Source organism: Lissotriton helveticus (assembly GCF_964261635.1).
Source record: "Lissotriton helveticus chromosome 1_1 unlocalized genomic scaffold, aLisHel1.1 SUPER_1_unloc_61, whole genome shotgun sequence".
NCBI classification, from domain to species: domain Eukaryota; kingdom Metazoa; phylum Chordata; class Amphibia; order Caudata; family Salamandridae; genus Lissotriton; species Lissotriton helveticus.
Genome location: NW_027611705.1, coordinates 185,662 through 209,455, shown reverse-complemented (window position 1 = coordinate 209,455; position 23,794 = coordinate 185,662). Strand labels below are relative to the sequence as shown.

The 23,794-nt window shown below is 44.9% G+C and overlaps 2 protein-coding genes across 3 annotated transcripts in view; one reads left to right on the top strand and one right to left on the bottom strand.

Moving 5' to 3' along the window:
- Window positions 1-10,357, bottom strand: part of LOC144806315 (uncharacterized) — a 30,954-nt gene extending 20,597 nt beyond the window's left edge. Inside the window, exon 1 of the mRNA XM_078672705.1 lies at window positions 10,166-10,357. The gene's annotated coding sequence lies outside the window, so the exon portion shown is untranslated. The remainder of the gene's footprint in view (window positions 1-10,165) is intronic.
- Window positions 10,358-10,965: 608 nt separating this feature from the next.
- LOC144806309 (uncharacterized) overlaps window positions 10,966-23,794 on the top strand; it is a 74,383-nt gene continuing 61,554 nt past the window's right edge. For both annotated transcript variants that reach the window (XM_078672702.1, XM_078672701.1), the window contains exon 1: window positions 10,966-11,062. The gene's annotated coding sequence lies outside the window, so the exon portion shown is untranslated. The remainder of the gene's footprint in view (window positions 11,063-23,794) is intronic.

Below are 23,794 nucleotides of genomic sequence, written 5' to 3'. Positions count from 1 at the left end.
TTTGCCCAGGGTCGTGTATTCAGACAACGGCCAGCCATTCTCATCCGAACTCATGAAACAAGTATCTCTTCTGTTAGGGTACCAGTGGAAGTTCCACTGTGTGCGACACCCCGAGGCAGCTGGCCTCGTCGAGAGACATAATCAGACTCTGAAAATCCGCATTGCAAAGGTTTGCGCAGAAAAAGGCGTAGATTGGATGGTAGCCCTGCCAGTCGCCCTTTTTTACATGAGAATGGTCGCTCACTCCCGTTCAGGTCTGTCACCTTTCGAGGTGGTATTCGGTCGTCCCCCGAACATGTGGGGTACACCTATGCCACGTAAAATAACCGATGTTGACAGTAATATGCTGACAGATTACCTAGCTTCCTTGATGTCTGCACTACTCTCTTGTCGTTCACAGGTTGCGGCTGCCTTTCCAGACAACACTCAAGTGAAACCGCACAAGGTCATTCCTGGCGACCTAGTATTAGTGCGGAACTTTGATCGTTCAAGTCCGCTGGAGCCCCGCTGGAAAGAGCCGAAACTAGTTCTGATGACCACAAGGACCGCCGTAAAGCTAGAAGGAAGAAAAGGCTGGCTTCACTCCAGCCACATCAAGCGTTTTCATGGACTCCGTCCAAAGACTTTTCTCAAGGACTGCCCCGATACTGACTCTAAACTTCCCCTGTTAGAGAAAACTCCACAGCAGGAGTATAAACTCAAGCTCAGGTCTAGCAAGTCAGACAGTTTAATTGTTTAAGTCCCTCTCGGGTGAAGCGGTTAGACAGGTTCCTGACATGTATGAGATAGACCCCCATAGTGAGAGAGTTAGACGAAACTCCAAGAAAATACGTTACTGTAAAAATTTGCGCAGCAGATGTATTGTCACTTTATTGCTTATGTTATTTCTGAGTCTTACGATTACATGCATAAGTTATGTTTTACATGTATATTTTCCTCCTGTTGATTCACATGTACATCTTTCCTCTAATGATACAGTAGAGCACACTTTTAGTGAACTACCTCCACACGAGTTATCCTATCGACCTGCTATGCGCAACAATACTTTTATCCGAATGTTACACTATTCACACCAGACTAGCAATGCCACAAATTGTTGGGTGTGTGGTCGACTCCCCCCTTTCCAGACACCGAAGGGAGTTCTGCCACTCTTTCCCTATCCGTTTTCACACAATGGGTCGTGTGGAGCATGGTTTACGTTAACATCATCCTCAGACGATAAGTCCCTTCTGAATAGAACATGTTTACCAGACAAGGAAGGTCTTTCCCATAGGACAGGGTTAGATCTAGAAAATGAAGTATATGATCTAGGTAATTATTCCTCGAATTTCATGGTTTTGAATGTTCAGTCCGAGACTACTCCAGACTTGCCAGCTATTACAGTCCTACCAGTGAAAGGCGAATTATGTGTCAGAAAGAATGGTTCAGTACATCTAGGACACAGTGATTGTACTACTGTGGTCGAGTATAGTGACAGTGGGAAGTCTACTTTCAAAGCCTCACGTCATTCGTATTTTGTATGTGGTCAGACCGCATATGTACGTCTGCCCCTAGATTGGAATGGAACATGTTACATTGCCTTCCTACTGCCACCGGTTTTCCTAGCCCCATCCGATTATCACAGAAATACACATCTAGTACACGTCAGACATAGAAGGGAGATCGAGTCCCCAATTGTCGATCAAATTGAAACTGCCTTAGAACAGTATACAGACTTCAATAAAGGTTTATTTTTCTTCATAGGACCTGTCCAGAATAGTAAGCTAATACGTAGGTTAACCAGAACCCTTGAAGCAGTAGTGAATGAGACTACTTCCGCTCTAGGTAACTTAACAGAAGAACAATCTGTTATGAGATTCGTCGTTTTTCAAAACCGCCTTGTTCTTGACGTCATACTGGCCGATAGGGGCGGAGCTTGTAGAGTCATCGGATCTAGTTGTTGCATTTTCATTCCTAATAACGCACCGTCTGTTTATTCAGCTATAACAAGACTTCATAAGATAGCCCATCAGTTACATCAGAATCCAGGCACCTGGACATGGTCCGGTTGGCTCTGGAGTGTAATATCTGCTTGGGGATGGAAAGTATTGTCATTCCTAGGAATAGTAGTAATGATCATATTCAGTTGCTGTCTCTGTTTACAATGTGGCCCTGCGATTTGCGGTTTGTGCGCTACCTCTTGTATTCCAAGTCCCAAGTCCCATCCCAAGAAGATAAGAGACGAGCAAATGATGCTATATGAACAGATAGATGGTATCATGAATATTGATGTTTCCTGAAGGAAACGTAGGGAACAAGGAGGGAATGAGGAAAATCGAATTTTGCCTTGTCATGTGTCCCTACGTGTTCCCCATTATATGTTATATGTGCATGATCGATATGCATATGTTCCCCCTTGACCGAATAAAGACGCAATTATAGTTGTGTCCAACGTTAGTATGCCAGTTATCCAGTCCTCGTGAAAGCAACGAGTATTAGGCCTATGTTGCCAACGTTTTACATTGTGCACGTTAATTCATTGAGTTGTCTCCGTTTCTAGGCCTCATAGGGCCCGGACACCAGATTCGAGCTCCAGTCTCCTGAAACCACTCCGAGGAGCGATACAGCCCCTCCCGCATCCCTGACCCTTCACTTACTCTCTGCCAAGCAGCGCGGTGCCCGGCCTGGCCTGCCTGCCTGTCTGCCAAGAATATGTTATGCCTCTAGTTATCAGTTCAGCTCCCCGGTTTCACATTCCTAAGCTAACGAACCGCATAAACATCTTCAGCTATAGTCTAGTCTTCCTGTCTCCATGCAAGAGAATTACTGAATTAGTATTCATAGAAGATTCATAGCACACGCAATACATGTAGAATATATGCATGCACCAGCCTTAGTGTCAAGTAGCCTTTGCGCTGATGACATTTAGATTCTATCAACATGTACTCCAAACACAAGATATCAGATATACTATAGGTATATGTCGTCCTGACATCCCAGACTTTAGTCTCCTCTTCTAGTGCCAGAAGTCAGAGCCCCAGCTCTCCCCAGTTACACGTCATGGCCCGTTTGCGCGCACCAGTAGGTTAAAGGTTCCAGCTGCCCAGGTAGCCCCCTCCATGTATCCACCCATTTATGACACTTCTGTGACGTTTACATCACATGTCTCCGTGCACGCCCTGTGCACGCCTTCTTTGTACGCCCATATGTTCTTATCTTTCGTTTGTCACTTGTTACGCCTACTGTATGTAATGCAATTGTAACGTTTTACTATATATACTGTATGATGTTAATATGATGGGAGGGCTTTTTTTTCTTCCCCCTTGTGTCTGTCCCTTCCTGAACCTTTGCAGGTGATGGAACCCGATGGTCCATTGGCTCGAGCCATCTGATTAAAGCCCATTCTGACTCAGATATCACGGATCCTGCCTCTTATTTATTGAGCTATCTGTTTCAGTTAATGCATAAAAAAATAGTACCGGTAATTAATTATTTATTTACCACAGTACAACATTACGAAGAAAAAAAGACATAGGACACAAGACATAAAATGGACAGTCCTAAAACACGTAAAAGGAAGTCGCACTGATTCCATACTATCGCGCTTCGAAGGAAAAACTATCCTACGTCTGGGCACAACCGACAATGGACTCAACGAGAAGAGCTAAATAATGCATTGCATATGAGGAGCCAACTACATAACACACAGCACAATATGCAGTAACATTCGTACTGATAGTTTTTCACTAGGTCCTGATGAATTGCCACTGATCCTCCAGACTATGAGGCATCAAACCTGTCGACCCCTTAAGTGTAGAGCGCAGTTATCCCGAACCATTAGTTCAGAGAGTCACCACTCTTCCTTTTAACCAGGTGGGGAGCCAACCTCAATAAAAGTCATTCTTTGGACTACCCAACCTGTTTTAATCACTTTCCATTACACCACATCCATACTTTATAGGTCCCTTACCTCCACTGCACCAAACGGCAAAGAACAAAAGATCATCACCCAAGAGTCCCTCTTTGGGGGCCCGTCAGGTATTGCAGCACCAACCCAACGAGGAGCAGGCCCAAATGATGAAGCATGGCACCTAGCTGGCTGGGTGCGTGAGGGCCCTAGCTCCGAAAGGAGGAATTCCCCTCCCGCCGATTATTTTAGGACTGCCATTTCTCTTTGTGACAATACACATTGTTGACCTCTCGTTACTTCTCTTGACCCACCTAACCACTCAATCCAGACGTGCCAACCCTCCCGATTTAGGCGTGAGACTACCGATTTGAAGGCTAGTCTACCGCCTCCCGATTCCTACAAGCAAAAACCCGATTCCTCGGGGTTTCAGCTCACAGGGCTTGGTATTGTTAAAAGTTCTAATTCTTCCAGCAAAGAGTGGCGATGCAGGGGTTCTCGAAGGGGGTAAAAACCAACAAAGCGTCATTAACAAGGGAATCGTCTTTTAAAGACCTGCGAAGTACTGGGGCAGGGGTGGGGGGGGCTGTATCAGCCCGGGCTGCCACAGGGGGGTGGGACAGGGGCGTAACACAGGCCCCCGCATTGCGGGGGGCCCTGCGCTCCAGGGGACGTAGGGGGCCCCTCAGTCTGAGAGGAGCCAGCAGCAAGCCTAAATGGTGCGCACGCGCCCTCCAAGTCACCATAAATTAAATGGTGCCGCACCCTGGGCATAAGAAAGGCCCCCGCAGTGCGGGGGCCCCTAGCTCCAAGGGGCCCCCTCAGCCCAGTACGCTCATTGACTGGATTTGGGACCAGTTCGTTTTACAGTTACGCTCCTGCGCACACGTACAAGCGATGTGCGCCATGAAAGTCACAAGAGTCTTTACACGTGGTGCAGCGCAGCAGTGCGCGCCACTGCGTGGTCTTCAGGGCGGGGCGGAGGCCAGGGTGTGACTATATTGAGCCATGTTCAATGTAAACTGCACATGTGCGGCGCAAGGCAGCCTGCTCCTGAAACCGAAGCTGCAGGTCACAGGTGAGACGAGTAAAATGAACAGGCAGTCACGATACCACGGTCACATGTCGTGCAGTGGGGGCTGCTGTATTCAGGGACCCCAGGGTGCAAGATTCGAGCGACTGCTACTGTGAGCCTGAGCACCACGATTGCCTTATGTTATTATTGGTAATGCGCGCGCTCCCTCCCAGCAGGCTTTCAGTTTCCTGGCATTCATTTCAAAATCTCAGCCACTTCTGTGATATGTAACCCAGTAAAAGAACACCTCCTTATTAGCGGCGTCACAGCATTAATCACTGCTCGGATTTCACACCAACTACTGGTGGAACTTTGGGCGTTTTACTGCGAAGGAGGTGTTAAGAACCGTCCACCCACAGAGCAACAGTGCTTGAATCAGCCCCATTTGTAAAAATAAAAGCATCGTATCTGCTGATCTCCGCAGCCCTTCTGCCCACCCCATGTACTGGCGCACGAAGGTTAGTTAGCAGCTTCTAGAGGCCACCACGTCTGTGTGTGTAAATTATTTTTGGTATTGGATTTATAATATTATGACAGTAGTTTGAAATCATTCACCAGCCAGTGCCGGGTTTAGAACTAGGCATTTTAGGCGCCCCCAATAACCTCACTCTACACGGATTTGCTCACTACCACACTCAAACAGGGCCCCGTCTCTCTATAGCTCCTGTCTCTCACATGCATTTCATTTGATTTATAGCGCTATTCATACCAATGAGGAGTGTAAGAGCACTATACGTCAAACACACACACATTCTACAGAAACAATGTGAATCGGCGTTACGGGAAATGTTACATAAGACAATGGGGATTATATTGTGAAGGAGTCGCAGGACATCGGAACCAGTAGCCAGTATATTTTAAGAGTTTGGTCTGGAAAAGCACAAATTCACAATTTAAAATGCACCACAGGGTTGGCTTTAGTAGTAGTAAGAATACATTTCTCCCCAAACAAACCAATGTTTAGCTACATTAGTATAATGAAAGACTAGGGAAAAAAATGATATTCTAACCTATATCACGCAGTCTGAAAGCATCTAAACTCTTGGAGGACAGATCATAGCTCTCTGAGCTATACTAGAATTGCAACTTATGAGCAGCAAGTAACAGAAGAATCTCTCTGACACATGCAGTGACCCACTGAGCTATCCAAATAAAATACAGTTCTGTGATCTGCAGGGTACCTGTTCTTTGCAGCAGGCACATTAAACCTCTGCGCTACTTTATAGTGAGCAAAAGCAAATGAAATTTCTGCTGGCCTAAACATTGTGTGACAGTAGCATCTTACATTTATTAGTAATATCAGTGATTTCTGTCAATTTTTATGAGGGCAATTTTGTATTCTACTGTTTGAGGATAGTAAAAATAATCCTCAGGAAGCACATTTTATCGGCGCTGTGGGAGGTCACATTTTATTAAATATTTTCTAAATCAGTGGAGGCCAAAACTTGATGTCACTGTTACACATCATCCATCAAAACAAAATACTTTAAACTTTTTTGTACAGTTATGTAATTGCAATTTGACTTTTTTGTAGCTTTAATGCACAGCTTGCATAACCTCTGAAAACTGCACCAACTAAAACGTAACTTTCAAGAAAGCCTTTTTCGAGCTTCCATTTGAGAATTATAGAAATGGAATTCAAGCATGGTGTTGGATGTCACGTAAACACTCTGATGGGAGTAGGGCTAATTCATGGGACCAAACTGACCTTTAATGCAGTGTCGAGAGCATAGCTACCTTTGCGTGTCACTGCTAATATTATCATGGAAAGGGACACAGCTTGAATTAAGCAGGTGCTCTTTGATTTTTGTAAGGGCACAGCAATTGTGGGACGCGGGCCAGCACTAAAGCTATTTCATCCAAGATGACGTGAACGCTTGTGTCCGTATTTTATTTCCTCGAGGATCAACGTTGTGGAAATCAAAGATCCAGGGTTTTGGCGCCCCCTCCCCTTAGCACCCGGTGTAGTGGCACCGGTCGCACCACCCTAAAGCCGGCACTGTCTCCAGCCCCTCTGTAAGGTATATAGAGAAGCATTCAGAATTATGTACATACATACAACTAATTAAGCAGTCTGATGTTAAACAGGTGGTTAAATCTGCAAGCATGAGACGTAGTGGTTAATTTTGCATGAGGCATGGGTGTCAATCATTGGAGGTTGGCAATTTCTGGTTTGAGGAAATAGTTATTGTATATGCAGTTTTGTGCGTCTGACAATTCACCTGCGTGTACTGTGCTCCGCACGCGCCCCGCCGCCTCTCCATTTGCTTTGCAGCCACATGCAATGCGTGATGCCTATTACAGCATAGCTGTGGCTTTCAGTAACTAAATTGCCCTCATTCCTCCTCTCTCCTTCTTTTACCCTCATTCCTCCTCTCTCCTTCTTTTACCCTCATTCCTTCTCTCTCCTTCTTTTACCCTCATTCCTGCTCCCTCCTTCTTTTACCCTCATTCCTTCTCTCTCGTTCTTTTACCCTCATTCCTTCTCCCTCCTTCTTTTACCCTCATTCCTTCTCTCTCCTTCTTTTACCCTCATTCCTCCTCTCTCCTTCTTTTGCCCTCATTCTTTTACCCTCATTCCTCCTCTCTCCTTCTTTTACCCTCATTCCTCCTCTCTCCTTCTTTTACCCTCATTCCTTCTCTCTCCTTCTTTTACCCTCATTCCTTCTCCCTCCTTCTTTTACCCTCATTCCTTCTCTCTCCTTCTTTTACCCTCATTCCTTCTCTCTTCTTTTACCCTCATTCCTTCTCTCCTTCTTTTACCCTCATTCCTTCTCTCTCCTTCTTTTACCCTCATTCCTTCTCTCTCCTTCTTTTACCCTCATTCCTTCTCTCTTCTTTTACCCTCATTCCTTCTCTCCTTCTTTTACCCTCATTCCTTCTCTCTCCTTCTTTTGCCCTCATTCCTTCTCTCTCCTTCTTTTACCCTCATTCCTTCTCTCTCCTTCTTTTACTCATTCCTTCTCCCTCCTTCTTTTACCCTCATTCCTTCTCCCTCTTTCTTTTACCCTCATTCCTTCTCTCTCCTTCTTTTACTCATTCCTTCTCTCTCCTTCTTTTACCCTCATTCCTTCTCCCTCCTTCTTTTACCCTCATTCCTTCTCTCTCCTTCTTTTACCCTCATTCCTTCTCTCTCCTTCTTTTACCCTCATTCCTTCTCTCTCCTTTTACCCTCATTCCTTCTCTCTCCTTCTTTTACTCATTCCTTCTCCCTCCTTCTTTTACCCTCATTCCTTCTCCCTCTTTTTTTGCCCTCATTCCTTCTCTCTCCTTCTTTTACCCTCATTCCTTCTCTCTCCTTCTTTTACCCTCATTCCTTCTCTCTTCTTTTACCCTCATTCCTTCTCTCTCTTTCTTTTACCCTCATTCCTTCTCTCTCTTTCTTTTACCCTCATTCCTTCTCTCTCCTTCTTTTACCCTCATTCCTTCTCTCTCCTTCTTTTGCCCTCATTCCTTCTCTCTCCTTCTGTTACCCTCATTCCTTCTCTCTCCTTCTTTTACCCTCATTCCTTCTCTCTCCTTCTTTTACCCTCATTCCTTCTCTCTTCTTTTACCCTCATTCCTTCTCTCTCTTTCTTTTACCCTCATTCCTTCTCTCTCTTTCTTTTACCCTCATTCCTTCTCTCTCCTTCTTTTACCCTCATTCCTTCTCTCTCCTTCTTTTGCCCTCATTCCTTCTCTCTCCTTCTTTTACCCTCATTCCTTCTCTCTCCTTCCTCTGTCCTCAGTCAGAGAGACGGTAGAAGGTGGGGAGAGACGAGGGGTGTCTATGAAGATAAGATTACTTCGGATTGCAGAGACTGAAGGGACTTCCAGTTCAGATGGGTGTGACGTAGCCTGGTTTTAGGCTGGAGGTGGCGAGGAAGGGTGAAGTTGGGAATGGAGAAATGGTTTGGGTGTGATATGAAACCAGGGGGGTGAGCCGTAGGAGGATAGAGAATAAAAGGGCCGGAGAGCAAAGGAGATGTGGTCTTAGACTCAAGTTAGAAACATCCAGTGGAAGGGAGACCGCAGCATCCAGACTGGAAGAGCCACCGAGCTGCGCGTGGAGAGAAGGACGATCACTCCACACACACTGCAATATTACAGAAGATTTTGTGTCCTACTGTCCCTTAGTGGCATTCCAGGGCAATCTGTGGCAATCGAAATACTTTTTTAGGTGCACACTTAAACTGGGAATCTTGTGAAAAGAAATATGATTTAATCAATGTTTTAAAGTAAGGTTTGGGGTTCCCAAGAACGTTAGAGCCAAAGTAGGATTAAACGCTGCATTCTGAAGCACGTTCCACCAGAAACATTGGTAAAATCTAGATGAGACTGAAAGACAAAGTCAAGGAAGATTTATGGCATGCCCCAAGGGATTTTGATAAAAAGTATGAGGCAAAAATACCACATTACAAGGACCCCTGATCTAAAGCATTTATGAAAATTAATAATATTGAAGGTGGATCTAAAATACGTGAATCTGTCTCTGTGCAGTGGCATAACATTAGCTCCTGCGGGGTAGCCGCTGCCAGCACTGCGCATGTGCAGCAGACTCCTGGCTTGAGAGCTCCTGACTGGGCCCAACGTGTGGGGCCCCCCTATGTTCTTTGCAGGGGGCCCCCTCAAGTTTTGTTACGCCACTGGGGTGGGAGGGGTGCATGTTCTGCCAACAACCTGCCAGGCCGTGCACACGTGCATCACCCTCTCTGCCTGCCATTGCGCTCCATGCTTCTGAAAGGTAAGAACAAAAGTGCATTTGTGCCACTTCCAAAGCCCAAAAATGCCAGTAACCCCGGCATACATGCCAGTGACCCATACAAACCCCATACATGCCAGTAAACCGATTCAAAGCCCCATTCTCCAGATTTTATTTTTTTTATCTCCCTCTTTGCTCTCCTGAAATGTTGACATACATAGCAGAAGGTAAACATCACGCCAATGGAGCTTGGAAGCGGGGCCTGCTGCAGCCAGGCTCACGCGCCGTGCAGCTGAGCCTTGTTTTGTGGCTCTCACGGACTGGATGTGGCAGAACGGCCGGAGTGCGCGAGGCCCAAACGAACACCAGGAATCAGACACCAGGATCACCACGAACACACCCACGGGGACGGGATTATATGGAACTGTTTGACTATGGCGATGTCACGGTCTCTCTTTAGTTCTTCATAAATAACAAAAATATTTTTTTTTAAAGCATAAAAGCCAATAAAAAATATTACTACCTCACACACACATTTGGGCGTTTGAGGTCCCCTCTCCTCTCCTTGAGCACCAGGTCAGTGGGGGCTGCGGGGCCTGGGGAGAGGCGCACCGGGGGCCGGCTCGACTGACTCCGGCCCCGGGGGCCCGGCTGCCCGTGAGGAATGGGGCCCGGTGTGTTATTCCCCGCCGAGTGACGCGCGAGCTCCGGCCGCTGCACGAGCCACCATGGCACGCGCGAACAAAACAACTATCACAGCTGCCCATGCGCAGCACCGCGCGTCACAGCTGCGCAAGTGCGGGGCGAAGACACTACTTCGTAAGGCAGAGCTAGGAGCTTGCACCGGGTACAGACTGTGAAGTGCCCTGGACAGAGGCCGCTCAGTCTCACTGCGCATGCGCAGAGTATAACCACTCAGACTCACTGCGCATGCGCAGAGCAAAGACCAACTCACCCATAGAGGAGCAGAACCGAGAGCTTTGCACAGAAATGCATACATTTCACCCTGTGCTGTGCCTCGAGGCGCCTCGCGCTCCGCGGCGGGAGGCAGTCGTTGTATCTCTTGAGCTGTGCTGTCGGAGTCTGTGTTGTGAATTAAATAAAGAAATCTTTCTTACAACGACTTCTGGCGTTGGAGTGTCTTAACAGCGCGCTCGGTCCTCCGCGCATGCGCAGTTGTTATTTCAAAGCCTTCCTTAACTCGCGCTCCGCGGCGGAAGGTGGTATCTATACTCAGCACATGCGCATTTGTTCATCTATCAGGCCGTCTTTCACCGTGTTTCGCTGTAGGAGGCAGTGTCTGTCTCCGGCGCATGCGCAGGTGTCCATGAACAGGCCCTCGTTATCCCGCGCTCATGGTTCAGTCCTGGCCTCAGCTCAGCAGGGAGCACAACAACCAAACTACCACATGAAACCCCAGGTGAGCCCAGACCCCCAGCAGGGCCCACAGCACCCACATGAAACCCCAGGTGAGCCCAGACCCCCAGCAGGGCCCACAGCACCCACATGAAACCCCAGGTGAGCCCAGACCCCCAGCAGGGCCCACAGCACCCACATGAAACCCCAGGTGAGCCCAGACCCCCAGCAGGGCCCACAGCACCCACATGAAACCCCAGGTGAGCCCAGACCCCCAGCAGGGCCCACAGCACCCACATGAAACCCCAGGTGAGCCCAGACCCCCAGCAGGGCCCACATGAAACCCCAGGTGAGCATAGCTGCCAAGGTTTCAGATTGCCATGTGTGACATTTAAAAAATTTGAGTGAAATTATGAGTGACATTTCAACGACTATGAGTGACACTTTCTCGCGAGCAGAAATCATGCAATTAAGACAATGGAAACTTCTAAATATCAGAAATTACAGCCAATTGAGCAACAAGAAACTCCAAGAACTTCTTGAAACTGTTGCAGAGCACCAGAAATGGGAGACTAACCCTATTGCCCCCGCCTGTGATGCTCCCGCCGGCCTAATCTTGGCGGGATTTAGGGTTTATGATTGTGACGTGCTCTCTTAATCTGCCTGAGGCTCCTCCTTCGTCACCGACTAATGCATGTGCACATACAGAAGGCAACTATTACTGCCTTACACCGACTACACAGGACTGGGCCTCCTATGAACAATAATATGAAACACCAGACCGCTCTGTTTAAAATACAGGAAGTTCTGCGTATTTGTCTAACAGTTACTTTATTTTGCTGTTCACTTTCCCGCTTTTAACAAAAGTCCTCAGTAGAAGAAAGGTACAGTTTATGCATGCGTGCCTGTGTTAGGGCGATTATGTTTTCAGTGGACAAAATTATGATTTTTCGCATCTAATAAGCGTAATTCTTGCGAGAATGACTGATATTATGTGACTTTAGCTAGAGCATTGTGCAGTCACTGTGTAAACACTGTAATTTACGTTTGACCGATCTGTACACAAAGCATTCAAGGTGTCAGCCCAATGCATTGTTTCAATTTTAAAAGTCGTGTGAAGAACTTTGCTAGTATAGTGCGTGTGGCCAATGACATTACATGAAATAAGTAAACCCGATAACCAACAAAGTACACGCAATTACACTTGCATATTAAAAATATGCACGACGTGCGCACTGCTGAACATTAATAAAAATAAACTACAGTGCGGACATCAGATCATCACCCGGCGTCGCTCGTATGCGCAGCCAGCGCTGCGTGGGGGCTGACACTTACTTGTTGACTAGAGAACACCTGCTGCTGCCCAGCCCTGATGTGCAGCAGTGGCTGCCACTACTGCCAGGGCACTGCTGTCTTCATCCGGGCAGAGCTGCTTGCTGCTGCCTCTACTCGTCGTCGGACACTCCTCGCCTCGGCGCCCCCGCCGCGGCGCTCGTTCTCCCTCGTCCTCCAGTGGTCAAACAGCCCATTGCTGACTTTTCGCCGGCTGGTCGGCTGCTGCAGCCTCAGGTTTGCGGGGCGCATGTGGCCGCGCCGCAATCGATTTGTGGCCCGCGGAGGGCGGCTTGCCATCATGGCACGAGAGAGGCTGTGGCAGGCTGCAGTCTCATTTCCCCCGCCGCCGACTTTAAATTCCGGGCCGGACATGACGGCAGTACCGCCGTCGCACACATCCGGATTAATAATTCCCGCCCGGCCCCCCTGGTGACACGGTCGTCAGTGATTGGCTGAAGCCGATCGGACTGAGAGCCCAGCCCCTGTGTCAGAGCCGCGCCCGCGCACTATTAAAATTCAGGTAGAAGCATTCTGTTTCCAGGGCAACAGGCTGAGGAAGCTCCTGGTGGCAGAGTCGATACTAGTTGTAGCGCTATCAGAGCTGAGAGCTGCAGGTGTGTGAGTCTGGTTAACAGTCAGAGACGGGCGCCGCTGGTATGCGTGACAATGCATTTCAGTGCGGTGAAGCGGATCACCGTGCTGAAATGCGTGAGTGTCACACCAGTTGCGTGACGCTTGGCAGGACTGGGTGAGCCCAGACCCCCAGCAGGGCCCACATGAAACCCCAGGTGAGGCCAAGAGATACAAAGATTGTCTGGTGCTGGAGGGTCTCCAGCCTGCTGTGCGGGATTCATCTGTTGTTGTTGTTGTTGTTGCATCGATCGATGATTATTTTGTATCAATAATGCTCATTGGCCCTCACTGCTGGAGTTGGGTCTCTTTTCAAGGCCTCAGCAAACAGTGACATTTGTGTCGCCTGAAAAGTCTGTGATGAGAAGATCGGCTTGAATCCCGTTTGTGTCTTTCACCAGAGTGAAGGGGGGCAGCCCTGTCAATCGAAAGTGAAAGAACCCACTCCCAGCAGCACTGACTGCGCCTCATTGTACCTGGGCCTGCACAGCATCATCTGATGAGGATAAAACTCCCCCAAATATGACCCAACCTCACTAGGGCCTCAGTAACCAGGCAGCACCGACTGCGCCTCACTGTACCTAGGCTTGGGCCTGCACAGCATCATCTGATGAGGATAAAACACCCCCAAATATGTCTCAACCTTACTAGGGCCTCAGTAACCAGGCAGCGGTCAGCCAATGCCCATCAGGTAAACGAGCATTGGCAACGCACTCCCAGTCAGCACCGACTGCGCCTCATTGCACCTGGGCCTGGGCCTGCACAGCATCATCTGATGAGGCTAAAACACCCCCAAATATGACTCAACCTCACTAGGGCCTCAGTAACCAGGCTGCGGTCAGCCAATGCCCATCAGGTAAACGAGCATTGGCATCGCCAGTGGGTCTCGCCTCTGAGACCTTATAAGTGTTTAGTTATCCAGCACAATATCCTTGGTGCAACAACATCAACTGTTGCATGGCTAAACACTTATAAGGTCCCAAAGGCAAGACCTATTGGCTGTGCAAATGCTTGTTTTTGATCCAGTGCTCCTACCAAAATTCTGCATAAATGACTCTACCTACTACCACCAAACTTACCATACAATACCAGGCCCATATCAACAACAGAGCGACTGAATTATGAGGCGATTAGATCTATATATGTTGTTTAAACTATCCACAATAAACACGACCAGCTTGTCATTTAGTAAGTTTATTCAAACATACTCAGAAAAACTTAGGTTTTGGAACTTTATTAAACAGGCATTAGAAAATGTCATAAAGAGATGTTTATTCAGCATTAATAAAGAGAGAGCTTGATTGAAGAAATATTATTAATTAACAGAAATAAGCGAAAATAAGCATTTCCAAACCCTAACTATTTCCCTGTCTCTACCCTCATCGCCTGAAAACAAAGTCTTTAAAAGTCTCCTTTCTTTACGTGCGCTCGTCCATCAGCAGAACACGTCCCTCTGGAAAGAAGAAGCGTAGAAAAAAAAGTCTGCTCCTTGAGCCAATTCTTATACCCTAAAACTAAGGCTAAACTAACTATTTTCACATTCCAACAGCTGAATTCTGGCTCCCCATTGGCTATACCACCTCGTGCCACAGTAATTTGTGACATCTTCCGTCTCAGGTCCGGCCTTTTTCACTAACCCATTGTTCATGCACAGAGTCCTGACGACACTTCCTTAGGCTGCTACATTTTGTAGCAAAGATGTTCATGTAATGCACAAAAATGCCGCGGCTCTTCCTCCCAACCTTGAGCCTGTCCGTTCTGAGCTTCCCGTGGTACAATAGCAAACCTCTCCACAGGGTCGCCTTTTGGCAGTTCTTTTCAAAACTTTCCACAATAAGAGTTTATAGGCTTCTCATCTTTTTTCAAAATACGTTTTTTCTTGTGGCTTTACATCAGCAGGCCTCTTTTCAGAAAGCGTCACTTTTTAAAATGCATTATTTTTCTGCAGCCAACTCTAAGCTTCATTTGGAAAACTATTATTTAAACAAACACAAAACTTCAATTAATTAAAGATTTGACATTTGTTCTGTTACCCACCTGTGGTATCCTTCTTTAATATGTTTAAAGTGATTACAGAATGTTATTCTTAGAATGTATGATGTAGTTATGTGAAGATTCCAATTGAGGCTAGGACAAGAGCAGTTGCTGCCAGCCTGTGCCTCCTGTGGATGAGATCCTTTCTTCTTGTGATAAGAATAAATAAATTCCTTTTATCATCCTTCATTTGAGATGTACTTCTTCACATTGGCGACGAGGACGGGATGAAGATTTCTGGGATGAAGATTTCTTCCAACTAACATTCAAAGGAAAAATAATTTTCTCTCCCTTTCAAAAAGAAGAAATTCTCAAAAGGATCTCAACACCAAGCCTCAACTTAAGGTACTTTACGCTAAATCCGTTTTCCTGTTGGGCTTTAGAAATAATTTTACATCAATTTATAATTTCCTTTAAATTTTCTGCCATTACATTCCCTTTTGAGGCTTAAGCATTTCTGTCCATTTATCATACGTTTAAAATGGCAGATTTCCCTGGCTTTACTTTCTCATATCTCTAACTTACTGACATTAGAAATATTTACATCCCTGAAATTGTGGAAAGTTAGCCTTACGGAGAACAGTCAATAATTATCAATTTTCTATGACTGCCAGCCGAGTTGTCACTTGTTTCTAAGGGATTGACTAATAAAACTGCCTGCCGAGTTGTTAAAGTAAACGGCATTCCCTTAATGGATTTTAAAATGTGCGCTTTGTTGATTGTGAAGCTACAACCAAAATAACTTTGCAAGTAAACATATGGACGTTCACAAGGCTGCAACGAGATTTATTTAGAAGTAAACAATTACCTCTGTCTCCAGCCACCGCGCTCCAAGCTCGTTACTCGCATCATGTGCGCATGCTCCTGACGCTGCGTGTCAAGCCTCTCTACGTGGCCTTTCTTATGCGTCATTCTTTGACGAAGGCGAACCTTCTGTGACTCTTTGTAACACTCAACAGCTTCCCTGACAACGCCGCGCCGGGACAGCGGCTCACAGTGGCCTTTCACCTTCTGTCACAGCAGCGTTTCACGAACTACGCTTCATTTACGGCACTTCAAGAACTACGCTTCATTTACCAACAGTGAAGAAGTCTAATCGCTGGCTGACGATCTTGTGCTACGGTAGCATCTTTAACAACAAGAACACTTCAATACTCAACTCTACCTTGTGGGATTTAAGTTTTGTTTTTAAAAAAAAAAAAAAAAAAAGGAAGGGGCTTCTCTTCGCTGACACACTCAGCTTTTGTACTGTGTGTGATTTCGAAGACTTCATCTACGCTGACACACTCAGCTTTATTAGAGTGTATTTATTATAAACATAATGTACTCTCTTTTAACCAAATTTTCTTTTCCCAGGTTTTAATGATGATCTCATATTTCTAACAACAAGTTTCTTCATATGTTAGTATTTTATACCACTCACTCTTATTATTTTACAGGTTCATTGGCATAATCTCGCATATTTTACTGATGAGTTTATTCATATGCTGATATTTTATGTCACTTACTTTTACTGATGAGTTGATTCATGTGCTGATATTTTATGTCACTTACTTCTACTTCCATACTTTACGCATATTATTCAATTGTTGATTTATTTCTGTCTTCAAACCAATTTTCGTCCATTCTACCGGCGAGTTATGCAGAACGTTACTGCTGCTCCTTTTTTTCCTATCAAAACCAGGGGATCCTCCCATTCGCTGGTCAAAGTGGAAAAAAGTGTTTCTGAATTATGCGAGGGTATGTGGCACTTCTCTTTCCGCGGAAAGGAAGTCTGCGCTTCTAATGCACTGCTTAGGTTCCGAAGGGCAAGAGGTGTTCGAACATTTGCCTGAACTGAGTACTGAGGAGGCAAACAATTTGAACGAATTTGAAGTCAACATTAAAAAGCTAGATAAACACTACTTGCCAAAAGTGAGTACCATCTTAGAAAGATACCACTTTGGTAGGCGTATACAGAAAGATGAGGAGTCTGTTGAAACTTATGTTACAGCTTTACGCAAATTGGCTGCCACCTGTAAATTTGAAAGTACTTTAGAGGAAAGAATAAGGGATCAGTTCATGTTAGGATGTTGCTTGAAAAAAAATTAAGGACAAGCTTTGGCAAAAAGATGATCCTGATTTAGATGAAGTCATCTCCATAGCCAAAAGGTTAGAACACTCTCTTGCATGCGTAAAAGTTTTTAAAAAGGAAAAAGAAACGTCTGAGGAAAAGGTCCTAGTTGTTAGTAAGAATAAGTCCCTGGAAAAGACAGACCATAAAACTACACCTAGAAATATTAAGAAAATGACCAACTTCACTCCTTCATCTTCTAAGTCTTACAGATCCTCCCCTAATTCCAAGCTAAAGTGCTTTCGTTGTAATGCCTCTGATCATCTGGCCAATGATAGGTCCTGCCCGGCTTTATCTTCTAAATGTAATAATTGTGGTAAGGTTGGGCATTATTCGAAGGCTTGCAGGTCTCAAACTAATAGAAAAAAAAAACAAGTGAAGGAAGTGATAATTGATGAAGACTCGGATTCTGATTCAGATGAGTTACATTGTGGTGAGATTTCCTTATTTGATGAAGACTCTAATTCTGATTCAAATGATGTATTTTGTCGTGAAATTTCCTTATCTGATAAAAAAAAAAGTGTAAAGGTACTGTTGACGTTGTGCGCATTGATAATTGTGAAGTCAAAATGTTGTTTGACTCCGGAGCAAAAATTACTTTGATACCCGAAGTTTTCTTTGAAGAAAAACTTCTTGGAAAGGTAAAAGTTTTTAAACCTGACATAAGACCACTAGCCTATGGGAGAAAGCCTATTAAACTTGTGGGTTATTTTAATGGTCAAATTGATTATAAGGGACGACTCACTACGGGGAAAATTTACATCTCCTGCAGAGACAGCATTCTGAGTTGGTTCCATCAGGCAGACTTACACGTTGCTTTAATTCCTGGTGAAAACCCCTGTATTGTTCTGAGGGTACATAATATCTCACTCCGGGAAAGATGATGGTGTCTCAAGTGATGTGTCCCAATGCTCAACTACCTGTGATGTTGTAAACATGAATTCAAAGGATGTGTCCCGATGCCCAACTAACTGTAATGTTGTGAGCGTGAGAAAAGTCACTGATCTAAATACGAATGAGGTATCTTATCCTGAGTGGCGAGGTCAATTTAAAAAGGTCTTTAGTGACAAATTGGGTTGTCTTTCTGATTATGTTCATAATATTACCCTGAAGACGAATGCAATTCCTGTGACATGTAAAGTGCGTAATGTTCCTCTAGCTATGCAGGAACCTATGTGACAGGAATTGGAGAAACTCTTGGGTGATGGGATCATTGTGAAATCTGAAGCAAGTGAGTGGGTTTCGCCTGTTGTTTTAGCACGCAAACCCTCAGGCGAAATTCGTTTTTGTGTTGACCTTAGGGGTCTTAATAGAGAGGTTGTAGCAGATAGGTACCCCCTTCCCAATATCAATACCATGTTAACTCAACTTGGGGATGCCTGCATGTTTTCCACACTGGACCTTAGAGCTGCATACCATCAAGTCAAGATTGATGACATATCCATGGGTCTCACAACTTTTATCACACCCTTTGGCACTTATAAGTTTACTCGTCTACCTTTTGGCTTAGTCTCTGCAGCCTCTGTTTTCCAGAGAGTAATGGATGATGTTTTGAGGGGTATTACTGGAGTTAAAATTTATCAAGATGATGTGCTTGTTTTTGGTTCGTCACAAAGTGAACATGATCTTAGAGTTAGATCTGTTCTGGAACGTTTTGAGGACAGAGGATTGACTTTGAGGGAAAATAAGTGTAGATTTAACTTGACTGAGATTGATTATTTAGGTCACTGTTTGACTCCTGATGGTGTAAAACCTAAGGATAAATTAGTGAAGACCATACACAGTTTGCCTACGCCAAAGTCTAGGGAGGAATTGATTACCTTTTTAGGTATGGCAGAATATTATAACAAGTTTGTGCCTCATTTTGCGAACAAGACATCTAACATGAGAGAACTGTTAAAAAAAGGAGCCACATTTTCCTGGTCTCAGGTGTGTCAGAAAGAGTATGAACTCATCAAACAAGATTTAAGTCTAGCTCCTTCTTTACAGAGTTTTGATGTAAGTAATGATTCAATTTTGGTCACTGATGCTAGTTCTCGGAGCTTAGGAGCTGTGCTCAAGCAAATGAGAGATGGAAAATAGATCACTATCTTGTTTCTGTCCAGATCTTTAGTAGGCCCTGAATTATCATATTCTGTAATAGAAAAGGAGGCTCTTTGCATTTATTGGGCAATAAGGAAATTGAAGAAGTTCCTCTGGGGTAATTCGTTTGTGGTTCATACTGATCACAAACCATTGAAATAAATCTTTTGTAAGAAAGGTCTAGATGCCATTTCTTCTCGTATTTGTAAATGGGTTATTGCACTCCAAGATTTTGAATTTGATGTGAAGTATTTACCAGGAGTGAATAACAAAGTTGCTGATTGTTTATCTAGATTAGTTGTGGAACAGAATGGCCAAATTTATTTATCTTCAGAAGATTCATGGGAAGTAGATGAATTCAAGGTATGTGAGATTGTAGAAGGAATTGTTCAGGAGTGTGATTGGAGAGACGCCATGAGTACAGATTCTGAATTACAGGAAATTTGTGATTTATTGAGAAAAGGATGGCCTTGTCTTAAGAATTTGAGTGTTGCTGCCAAAAGATACTGGAATGTTAGAAATGAGTTATCTTTAAAGGATGATTTGTTGTGGAGAGGCACTAGACTTATCCCACCTTCTCTAATGAGGGAGAAGATTCTTCATTTAGCTCACCAGGGTCACCAAGGCATATCCAAAACTAAGGAGAGAATACGGTTGCATTTCTGGTGGCCTGGTATAGATATTTTTGTAGAACGAATGATTCGTGATTGTGTTGAATGTAACTCTTCAGATAAAGTATGCAAGACAAGGACGCAACCAATGGTCATTAGGGAACTACCTGTACGGTGTTGGCTGGATGTAGCCTTAGACATTCTAGGTCCGATTTCTTCTGGGAGTGGTCAAAGGTATGTGTTAGTCCTGATTGACATGTTCTCACGTTGGCCAGAGATAAAAATCACCCAAAACATTGAGACCAAGGATGTGGTCAAAATTTTACGTGATATTTTTGCTAGAGAAGGTTTCCCAGAAACAATCCTTACAGATAATGGTGTACAACTGGTATCAAAAGAGATGGAGGATTTCTTAGTGAATAAAGGTATCAAACACAAGCGTTGTTCTCTTTACCATCCGGAAAGCAACGGAATGGTGGAGAGGTTCAACCGAGTGCTTAAGGAGTCTATCCGGATTTCTAAAGATCAAGGCTCAGATTGGAAAAATAACTTGATGGAAAGAGTAATGTTATATAGGGTTACACCACATTCTACTACGGGGGAGATTCCTTTTGAACTTTTCCGAGGTCGCACTCCAAACACTTCGATATTTCAGACTTGGATGAGAAAATTAGGGGTGTAAACAGTGAATCATAACAGGGGCCTAAGTTCATTGAGACAGGAGGTGAAATCTAAGCTGAGGAAGAAGAACTTTGATTGCAGACATGCAGTTACTCATTCCAATGTGTGTGTTGGGGATTGGGTGAGGATACGTCTTCCACTTAGATCTTTAGGACCTAAATACTCTCCTCCTTTTTGTGTCGCGAAACTCTTTCACAATGCTGTTAAACTAAATGATGGCAGGATTTGGAATCTGAATCGCGTTGCTTAATTTTCAGGTTCTCTTTCAAAAGACAGAGGGTCGAATAGTAGTAATGTTTCTGCTGAAAACACTTTAGCGAATAGCCAATTGGTTAATAAAAAGGAAAATGTCGTGTCTCGTGTGCCTGTCAGGAAAAGTACACGTCGAGTCTGTACTCCTGCAGCTCTTAGTGACTATGTTTTAAGTAATACAATTTTATGTTACAGGGGAAGATGTGTGGTATCCTTCTTTAATATGTTTAAAGTGATTACAGAATGTTATTCCTAGAATGTATGATGTAGTTATGTGAAGATTCCAATTGAGGCTAGGACAAGAGCAGTTGCTGCCAGCCTGTGCCTCCTGTGGATGAGATCCTTTCTTCTTGTGATAAGAATAAATACATTCCTTTTATCATCCTTCATTTGAGATGTACTTCTTCACACCACCCCCTTTGCTAAATGTTAACCCATTAATTATGTTACCTAGCAAAAGCACATTTAAGCAGCAAATATTACCTTTGATATACCAATCCGATCTGGAACTGCATTTGTCACAGAAAAGACAAGACAAAAGCACATTTAAAAGTACATGCTAATTTTTTTGACAGCAGCAGTTAGTATATGACAAAGACAATAGACAATAATTATTTATTATTTCTTTTGCATTTAGCACAAATAAGCATAATGTTAGTCCCATGTGTTCATGTTGCACAGTTTATTCTAGGTTGATTTAATAACATGCAGCAAACATATTAGTTTTATTAAACATTATGGAAGTCTGGCTTCACAAGTCTGAACAAAATATTGTTCATTAACCCGCTCCATCATTTTCATTGGTTCCTGTTTGAGCCTTTTAGAGATGCATGCTTCTGTTTCCACCTCGTGTCTAACTACTTACGCCTTTTGTTGATCTAGATCAAGGGTACTCACAAACATTTTCTCGGGGGCCGCAAAGTTTGGTCTGTGGTGTGACCGAGGGCCGCCCTGATGCCAGCGGGGTGTAAATTCGGGGTAGGGAAACAAAGCAAGTGTGGCTCACTGGTTAGAGGAGGCAGACCTGGAAGCAGAGGTCAGCCCGGGACCAGGGTTCAATTCCCGGCTCTGCGGGGTCTTGAGTCCTAAAATGTCCACGGACTCGACAATTCTCGCTCCGGTGCCTACTTGAATCACGGGTTCACACTCTGCGACTCTGGGCAATAGCTTGCTTAATCTCCACAACGGCCCCTCGCGGCGGGATGCCTGGCTTTCACCTTGCGGATACCCTGCCGGGGTTATCTCACAGGGGAATACCAGGACGGGTTCCCTAAGCAAGCGCTTAGAAACCGTTCGGTGATTTGCGCTATATAAATTCCTGTACATTTACATCTAGTGGCTGCCTTTAAGAATGAAGGTGTTTCTAAAGATAAAGGCCTAGTTACCTCCTTTTCCTAACTGCAATTAACCTTTAAATAAGTGTTTGCTGTATATGTAGGTTTCTTTTTCATGTTGGTTCTGAGTCAAGTAAACGGCAGCCCAGTGCTGCTGCTGCCGAGGGGTCTGCATGTAACGACCTGGAGGGCCTTATGCGGCCCCCGGGCCGTACTTTGAGTATCACTGACCTAGATCCTCCTGGCAACCACCCCAGCTACATGTGTATTTCCATGTTCTTCAAAAAGGTTGTCGGGGTTGAGCCGGGGCCGCTGTATCTGCTTTGCTCTCGGTGGTCCCATGGGAGTAAAAGCTGCTCATTCTGCTAATCCTTCCCTAACTTTCCAGAAGTGTCAGAGCAGACAGGCTCGCTGAGTCATTCTTGGTTACTGAGCGAGTCTGTTACATTTTTGCAACATTTATTCAGCGAGTCTGTTTATTCCCAATGTATGGTGACAAGAGGCTCGGATCAGATTCTTCCTGTTTCTCTTGCTAAGCCGTAGCGCGTCCATTGGGGGGAGTGGGAGGGATAGAGCTGGGGCTCCCCTTCAAGATGCTCACACCCTGCACAGCTCAAGAAGCTGCCATGGCTTAACAAGAGAAACAGGAAGAATCTGAGAAACTGACACAAGTCAGACACACGGTACCAGAGAGTACTAACTGAGAACTTGCTTGTTTGCACAGTCTTTTTTAGCCAGAGTATTTTGAATGATTGAATGTATCGCTTTTAAAATTACTCTGAATGCTTCTAAGACAATCGCATTTTAAATTTAAAGCTTTTTGAAACAAATGTTTTTTTTAAACTGAAATTGAATTGAATGCTTACTCACTGTGGGGAAGCCTGACTTACGTCGAACAGTAGAACGGGAGCTGGGCGGGGCAGGACCAGTGAGCACAGCTGAGAGGACTCGCCCTCGTGGGGAGTGAGTGACAGGTCAGCGCTCTAGTAGTTAAGCAAAAGCCTACTTATGGTGCCCGCAGCACAGACACGCAGCGGCACGCTGCGGGCGCGCCTAAGGCTAGCCCGCCTGCGTCCGGACATGGTCAAGGGCAAGGAACCATGCCGGATTCGTCCCAGAAAACGGTAAGCTCATCACATATGATAGAGCATTATTACTCTCATTGAGATACTCGGGTAGAGCCCATTGTGAGATGACTCTAGCGCCAACAAGCTTGATAGGGAAGAAGATGTCATGCCCTCTCTGCCGGACTAAGTTTAACTCAGACAAGATTGAAGGGCCACTACAACTAGATAGGCCCACAAGGAATGATATATGGGACTTATTAACAGTAGATCCTTGCCATCACACACACCACAGAAATCATAATGCTAATGGAGAATGAAGAAATTGACATTCTCTTCGTTACTGAAACGTGGTTGAAAGACTGGTCCGACCCTGACATAATCCAAGGACTAATCCCAGATTTCCTTATCCAAAGACAAGGTAGGATGGGAAAAACGGGAGGCGGGGTAGCAATCATTTACAAAAACGACTATGAATGCATGATATCGTCCGTTGCCACCACAAACAGTGAAACTGTACAATTCAGCCTAAAACATCGGCTAATAACTCGTTTTCAGGCACACTCCTCTATAGACCCCCCAGGACCCCCCACTCCATTCCTAGAGGAATTTCCCAGCTTAATAGAAGACATGGTGGCCAGCAAGAGCTCCATTACATTA